General features: G+C 40.9%; 1 pseudogene across 1 annotated transcript; it reads left to right on the plus strand.

Moving 5' to 3' along the window:
• The first annotated feature begins 1,299 nt into the window (after positions 1–1,299).
• On the plus strand, positions 1,300–1,936 carry LOC308083489 (nicotinamide riboside kinase 2-like; annotated as a pseudogene). The gene is made up of 2 exons: positions 1,300–1,658; positions 1,803–1,936. The product of its transcript is annotated as a nicotinamide riboside kinase 2-like (transcript).
• The last annotated feature ends 6,604 nt before the right edge of the window (positions 1,937–8,540 follow it).

Here is an 8,540-nt window from a genome sequence, read left to right on the forward strand (position 1 = left end):
CAATTGTGTTTATGGACAGATATATCTCATGTTGCGTGAATAGCGAACAAAAGAGCTTGATTCCTAGTCTCTAAAAAAAGAAAGAAAAAGGAAAAAAGACTATTCAAAAATGCATCAGCGATTCTCCACAAATATCTATAAATACACAAATCCCCATATACGGAAATCCCTGTTTTATCAATATGCGTCATAGTACTGAGGTCATAGACTGCACAACAAGTAGTGGAGCCATCAACACACGGTCCAACTTGTGTCACAAGCAGGGTCGTCAATTGGGTATGGCAAGGTAGGGCAGGTGCCATACCGTGGCTCCCAAAATATATATATATATTTTTTTTTAAACATGAATAGTAGCCTAATGCAGGTGTAAGACCATTTATTTATTTTTTTGGGGGGTTTGGCTTTGGCGTGCGCCCAGCATAGGTGTCCCTTATTTAAATCTCTGGGAGTTGGCAACCCTAACCTTGCCATACCTTAGCTTTTGCTGAACTGACGCCACTGGTCACAAGGTGGCCGGTTGCTTGATTGATTGATTGATGTACTTTATAATTATTAAGACATGAGAACAACAGTACATGGAAGTACAAATTCACAATACAAGGTCTACTAAACTGGAAGACTCATTAAGCCCTGAGCTTGTTTAAGATGAGATCCCCATGCACACAAATCATGATGACATATAAGAGACAGACAGATATACACACTACTATACAGAGCATCATACAATCAGCTTACAGGTTACTGGTATGAAGAGTGAAAAATATGTACAAGAGAAGAAAAAAAACGGGGGGAGGGGGGGAGGTTAAGACTTAGATAGGGGCCATTTTCGAATTGCAGCCTCCTGGAGGTATATCTTTAGGGCAGTTTTGAAAGTGAGTAGGGTTTTACACTCCTTTACTCCTTTTGGTAGGGCATTCCACATTTTTGTTGAATAGCATGAGAACGAGTTCATTCCCTTTGTTGAGACAAATCTGGGTTGAACATGATTCGTGGAGCTGCCTCTGGTGTTATGATCGTGGACTTCATTAACGTTTTGGAAGTATTTTGACAAATACAGGGGGATACCAATGTTGTGGTGTATCTTGAAGACCAGGCCCATTGTAAGTTGCTGTACTCTGTCCTCAACCCTAAGCCATCCAATCTTAGCAAAATGAGCAGGGGTTAGATGGGTTTTGTGATTGAGGCCAAGAAGTAGCCTTACTAGTTTGTTTTGGGATGTTTGGAGCCTTGTTTTTTAAGGCCTATAAAATGTATGGTTCATTCAATACCAAATCAGCAAGTAGCTTTCACATTGCTGGGATGTTCATTATCGACATTGGTGGAGTTAGCAATGAAGGTAAAACCACCCTCACAAACAGGCTGATCAAGAACTTGTATAACTGCTGTGCTTTACAGGATGACTACTACATGCCTGAAGAGCAGATTGAAGTCGGCGAAGATGTGCTTTAAGCAGTATGATGTCATTACTGCTCTGGACATGGAGGCCATGTTGAGCATGATCTACACATGGGCTGAGAACCCTGTGAAATTTCAAACATTGCATGGCATTAATACCACCTTGGATAACAATATGCTTCTGGAGTCTCACCACAACAAGGAGACATCACATCCTGCTTGTGGAGGCCTCCCTGATTTACACCTATGGACCCTTGAACAATGTAATGAGCCGCCATTATTTAATTTCCCTTCCATACGAAAAAGAAGGGAACAAGACACTACAGGGGGCCAGACCCGCCTGCTCTGTTATGTCTGGCCCATGTACATCAAACACAAGAACATCATGGAAAAGTCTAGATGTTAAGTACCTAATGTAAATGGAACCAAGTCAAAAGAGCAACTCTACAACTTTGTCTATGGGGACATCCTGAATGTCATCCAGAGGTATGCAATAAACAGAAGAGAAGGAGAGGGCAGCAAGTCGAAGGCCAATGAATAAGACAATTCCAAAGTACATACATAAATGGGATTGGTCTGTTTAGTCAAATGTAATTGGCCATGACTAAAGGCTGAGGTGAGGAGAAGGCCAATAAACAGGACAGGGCAAGGCAGAGGTGATAAAACGGTAGCCTGGTTCCAGACAAATCTGCCTTTGCAAAATTGCATTGCACTCGTGTGATATTGTCTGGCCACGCGAGGCTAGATAAACGGGGACATGGCGGAGTCCGACGATGAACAGGTGAAATCTGAGGCAAAATGAAACGAGTCATTTTCAATGACAACAAGCTTGTTGTCAATGACAACAAGCAAAATGCCAGAGTCTTATTCTCTACCATTGAACATCTCTTAAACCCCCCCCAGGCTTACAAGGAGTCGCTCCCTGCTTCTAAAGCTAAGTGTGATGAGTTTGCATCCTTTTTTGAAAACAAAATTTTTAGCATTCGAGCTGGTATTAAGAATGCTGCTGCTAGCACTGCAAATGCGGCAAATGGTGCATGGTGCAAAAATGTAGATCCCTCCAGAGGAAGCCTAATATCATTCTGCGCAATTAATGAAGAGGAACTCCGTAAAACTATATCACAGATGACATCATCATCTTGCTCACTGGATGTAGTACCCACCCCGTTTCTCAAAGAGGTTTTAGACAGTGTTATTGGAGATATCCTAAGAATTGTAAACAGCTCTCTACTTTCAGGCGTCTTTCCAGACTCACTGAAAACGGCTGTAGTCAGGCCGTTACTCAAGAAACACAACCTTGATCCATTGGTGCTGGGTAATTATAGACCAATCTCAAATCTGCCATTTTTGGGCAAGGTCTTAGAAAAAACTATCTTTCATCAACTGGATGTGTTCCTACAGAACAATAAGGTTCATAACAAATTCCAATCTGGCTTCAGGAAAGGTCATAGTACAGAAACAGCACTTGTAAAAGTAATTAATGATCTTAGGGTGTCCGCTGACGACAAAAATGTATCTGTTCTCCTACTCCTTGACTTAACCGCTGCTTTTGATACGATTGATCACACAATTCTACTACAACGTTTGGAGTACTGGATTGGTTTGTCAGGCACAGCCTTGTCTTGGTTTCACTCTTACCTAACAGGCAGAAGCTATTTTGTCAGTCTAGCTAACTTTGACTCTGACAAACACAACATCTGTTCTGGTATTCCACAGGGCTCAATTCTGGGTCCCTTATTGTTCTCCCTGTATATGTTACAGGGTGAATGGAGAACCAGGTAGATTGAAGAAGGCGCGTTCGTTTTTACCACCCACCCAGCAATTCTGTAGAAGCAACACTAGAGGGAGCCACAAGCCAGGCTTGTGCACAAACATATATGGCTGCGACCACACACACACAGTCACACACACACACACACACACACACACACACACACACACACACACACACACACACACACACACACACACTCACACAAGCGCACACACACGCGCTCATGCTTTTTTTGGTTTATTGAAAGCAGGACTGTTAAGATACTTTTATTGTGTTCTGGCTTTTGTTTTACTTTCTCCCTGACACACACACACACACACACACACACACACACACACACACACACACACACACACACACACACACACACACACACACACACACACACACAGTGATCCATGAAAAGAACTATTCTGTCCCTATCGGTTTACAACTCAAACGGCGCTGAGTCGACAAGTGGAGCATCGGCCGGTCAGCGCGGGCACTCGCGCCTGGAGGCGCGAGGGCGCGCTTCCTCGGCCTCAAGCTCCACTTGTCGGCGCGCCTCCGTCGTGGACAAGCGTGTGCGTGTGCACGCGTGTTCAGCGTTCCCCTAGCGTAGCTTCCTGGTTGCTATGTGGGGGGGAACAACAAAAGACAGATCTGCGTCGGCACATCAAAGCCCCGCCTCTCCGCGTTCTCCTTCTCCTCCTCGGAGGAGGAGGACGGTTTATTTCGCGAGGAGGAGCTCCTCCTCGCGAAATAAACCGTCCTCCTTCTCAGAAGGAGGACGGTTTTCACGTAATAAACCCCCGCCTCGCAGTGCCGCGTCCTCCTTCTCCTCCTCCTCCTCCTCGCGAGCCTCGCTAATAAACCCTATCTCGAAAAGCCCCGCCTCGCCCCGAAGCCCCGTGCCTAAAAACGAGCGCTCTGTCTTCAATCTACCTGGTTCTCCATTCACCCTGTGACATATATACTACCGCTGGGAGAACTCATCGCCGATCACGGAGTGAACTTCCATTTCTATGCTGATGATACCCAGCTGTATCTTTCAGTAGCTCCAGACGACCCCTGCGCTCTAGACCCATTGTTGACCTGTCTGTCCAGTATAAAATGCTGGATGAGTGAGAACTTTCTTAAGCTAAATGAGGATAAAACAGAAGTTCTCATAATTGGCTCCAGTGAGCAGAGAGAATCAATAACAAGTAGACTTGGTAACCTGGCTGTAGAAAGTAACACCACAGTAAAGAACCTGGGGGTTATTATCGATTCTGAATTGAATTTCAATACACACATTAATCATGTCACCAAGATTGCTTTCTTTCATCTTAGAAATATTGCGCGAATTAGAGACTATCTGTCGTTAGACGATGCAAAAACGCTGATCCACGCTTTTGTTTTCTCTCGGCTTGATTACTGCAACGCACTCTACTCTGGCCTGCCAAAGAAAACAACTGACAGATTACAACTTGTTCAAAATGCGGCAGCCAGAATTTTAACTAAAACTAGGATGAGAGAACATATCACTCCAGTTCTAGCTTCACTACACTGGCTCCCGGTTGTTTTTAGGATTGATTTTAAAATTATTTTAATAGTTTATAAAGCTCTAAATGGTCTGGCACCTTCCTACCTCTCTGACTGCCTAGAGAGATATGTTCCAAACCGGGCCCTCAGGTCTTCAAGTGCTGACCTGCTCGAGGTGCCTACAATGACATATAAAAAATACGGTGAAGCAGCATTCTGCTTTTACGGTCCGACAGTGTGGAATAAACTCCCATTACACTTAAGACAGGCAGCCTCTGTCGATAGCTTTAAAGCACAGCTCAAGACCTATTACTTCACGCTTGCTTTTAGCTGATTCTTTGGTTGATTTTTAATTCCTCACTGTATTGCCTATTTTAATGTTGTTTTATGCCTTTGCTTTTATTTTATTTTATTTTATTTTTGTTTGCTTTATTGTTAAATTGGTTCTAACTGTAATTGTATTCTTGCTCTGTAAAGCACTTTGAGCTGCATTTCATGTCATGAAAGGTGCTATACAAATAAAGTTTATTATTATTATTATTATTATTATTTTGACAAATCCAAGGACCAGGAGTCACTTCTGTCTTCTGACACATACAGTATGACCCTTCCAGCACTCTTGTATTAGGCAAATACTACATTAACAACACAACCCTTACATTCCCACACACAGTTAATTAAAATACCTTCCTTGTCCAAACACAGCACAAACATCATTGGAATGATTTAAACCTTGTTTTATTATCTGCTTGTGCACTTTTAAAGATGCATCATTCCAATCCGTATACAACTCAGACCACCAGAAGTGGGCTTGAGCGGAGGCACTTGGACCCCTAATATTCCAGGTAAATTCCGTCTAGAGTTGAATCAGGAAATGTAATGTCATCATCATTGTGCAAGTGCTTGTACCAAATTATGTTTGATATCGAACGCAGTATGATATTTTCTTGGTTAAAATAAGTGTTAAAAAGCTCTGTATTCCCATAGCAATCATTGCTATAGATTGTCTCCCCATATCTCCAGTTTTGTAATAAACAAAAATTACATTTTGAGATCGGGATACCAATTTCTTTCCAATCAGGAGGGGGTACTCACTCATACAGGATAAACCAGTGAAATTGGAAGTGATGAACAAAATAAAATTAGGCTGCTAATGTTTTTTGCTGTGTTCTTTTCTGTTTTCTAAACAAAAATATTAAACCCCTTGCTTACTAGTAAAATGGACCTGAGTTGCAACTGTACTTGGTATGCTTTTTTCACTCTACACCAGGGGTCAGCAAGTACGTTTGGCCTCGTTTTTTTTCTAAGTCATTACATGGTGGGCCAGAACATATACAATGGTTAAAACTGGAACATTGACTGACCATCTTATGCAAATGCTGTTGCTATAAAAGTTGATACAGATTTGTGTGGTATAACTGCATAGGCCTATACTGATAGAACTGCGTGTGTAATCGAATGATATACAGGTGCAGATAGAAATGCGTGGGGTAATCATTTTGTGCTGGCCTCATCATTTAATGTTGTACAAAGGGGATAATTCGTTAATTAAAAGATTAAAAGAGAACATCTGGAGATAGACAGACGCCCCTTCGAACAGAGATAAACAAGATCTTTCATAGTAAAGGAGCTTTCATAGTATAGGGTCTCTTAGATATGGAGAGAAACTGTATGAAACAGCTGCCTGTTATTATGGAAAGAAGTCCCCAGGACTTTTTTTGTGTTATCCTTTTATCCTCAATATCTGACTGTACCTTGTGCTGTTTAAAATTTTGACTAATAAAATATTCAATCAATCAATCAATTCACTCTGAACATGGATAAAGGAATTCTTCAGGTGGGGGTAGATTCTCTATTTGGACATTATTACCCAGGGGTTCTCAAACTTTTTAAATTCAATCAACCCCAGTTTGATATGCAAATTTAGGTCACGGACCCCCATAACTGAGTGTACAAATTTGTACATTCTTATGCACTCTGTAACTACAATAGTGTCCATTTGTACACTCTTGTAGTACAGACCTTTTAGGGTCAATTTAGTTCCACACAATAACTAATTTAGCTGGACAACACCAAATCTCTTCGCCAAAAACAGTCGATCTGCAATCTCACACCATGACGTGTTGTGAGTTTGTAGATCGGCTATTTTTGGTGAAGGTCACCCCCCCCCCCCCCCCAAATAGTGATGCTGGCGTTCAAGTTGTGTACAACAGAATAATACACTGCTTATTATATGGAGTAGGCCTATAGGCTATAACTTCAGGCTGTTGACTTGTGTTGAGACAGTTATATGAAACGGGATTCATGGCCGGTTACTTAATCAAGTGTAACACAACATGGCACACTATGGAAGACAAGACACAATAAAAGAACATGAATCTGAATTTGTTTTTGTGTTCAAGAGGTACAGTTCTGCTATATGATGACAATGTTAGGCCAAAGTGCCATTTGCATAGAATATTTCTCTAAATCCATTGGGTGGAATACAGGAGGAACCCTACTGATTATAGTGACCCCATGGCCTTTCCTCTAGCACAGTGGTTCTCAAACTTTTACATTTCAAGGACCCCATAACTCTGAAAGTGTACAGACGGAACGAAATATTTGGTTCCATTTGTACATTCTCTGAGTTACAGACCTGCAAGGGTCCATTTGGACCCTCTCAAGGAACCTTGAGGGTTCTTGGACCCCACATTGCTCCCTAAAAAGTGTAGGTTGACTCCAGTCCAGACTGAATCACCAGGCTGGTTTATTGCAGTAAAGGTCTATTTATTTGATTTGATATTGATGTCACTCCATCTCCCATACTGCATAATATTCTATGAGACTTATAATACGTTTCATGTTGCTATATATTTATAGAAATACATGTTTGTATGCTACCAATAGTGTAGACTATGCTAATATAGGGAAACTTTGATGTTAAGCAGATCAGATGTCTCCTGTCAGAATTGAACGGAGACAATGAAATGCTTTTATTCCAGAGGTGGGAAAACATGTTTTTTGGTTAGGTTAAAGTGTTTTAACTGGTGCAATGTCTAAAAGGTTACTTTATTTAAAACAGAAATAACATATTGCACCCATCTCATGGAATGACTTGATCAAATTGTTACTAAGTATTCAACTCCATTCAGTGTCTAGGCCTACTTGGAATCAATGCAATTTGCATTAGTCACCATACCCATTCCTAAGGCGTAATGTGTGCGACACCGCCTCCTCCTGTCCATAATAATGTACTACAATAATTAACTACCTGACTTGTACATCTATAGTAATTCTATTACTAGTGTGATCAATTCAAACTCTCATTAATCTATTGTTGTGAGCTTGTAGATCGGACATTTTCGCTGTGTGCAAGTTACAACATGCTTCCATAGAAGTCACGCTGGCTGCTATGGAATCCAAATGACAGAACCTGGGGAGCAGTAATTGCTCAGGGCCTTGCTCAACACATAGACCAGGGCCATTTACCCATTCAGCTATGGTCCCCATTATACATTATATTTACTTCATTATACCATTTGATTTGATCATTCCACATGGGGCACATTGGTCACCATGTCAATTATATTCCACCCTAGTTAATACTTGCACTACTTCTAACATAACAGCACAGTGATTGTACCTTTGATCATCTTACATTATATAAATTATGTTGGGATATTAATGTGAAACAATTCACTACGACTCCACATTTTTTGTTTTATATTTAATGATATATAGAAAAACTAAAATAAACTATATACATGCTGATAAATTGTGTACATTAAAAAAATATTACAAATTTACTGATTCACATGACTACATTTGAAAAAATATATATTAAGAATTGAAAATGACATTGAAAAATTGATTACAAATTGACTGA

This window comes from Gymnoscopelus braueri, assembly GCF_963280865.1.
Source record: "Gymnoscopelus braueri genome assembly, chromosome: 4".
NCBI classification, from domain to species: domain Eukaryota; kingdom Metazoa; phylum Chordata; class Actinopteri; order Myctophiformes; family Myctophidae; genus Gymnoscopelus; species Gymnoscopelus braueri.